The sequence below is a fragment of the Brassica oleracea genome, chromosome C3, assembly GCF_000695525.1.
Source record: "Brassica oleracea var. oleracea cultivar TO1000 chromosome C3, BOL, whole genome shotgun sequence".
Classification (NCBI taxonomy): domain Eukaryota; kingdom Viridiplantae; phylum Streptophyta; class Magnoliopsida; order Brassicales; family Brassicaceae; genus Brassica; species Brassica oleracea.
The window spans coordinates 38,498,893-38,499,110 of NC_027750.1; positions in this window are offsets into that span (position 1 = coordinate 38,498,893).

The window sequence follows — 218 nt, forward strand, 5'->3', positions numbered from 1 at the left end:
GTGGTCTCATCTGACTATTTCTCATTAGTAATTCATTGTTCTGCTCAGCGAGCAAGAGACAAGAAATAAGATTAGCATAGGTTTTGAAACCTTTCTCTCGGTACTGTTGTTGTAACAGAACATTGCTTGCATGGAAAGTGGAAAAGGTTTTCTCAAGCATATAATGTTCTGTAATACTTTCACCACACAATTTCATTTTAGAAACAATCTTAAACAGT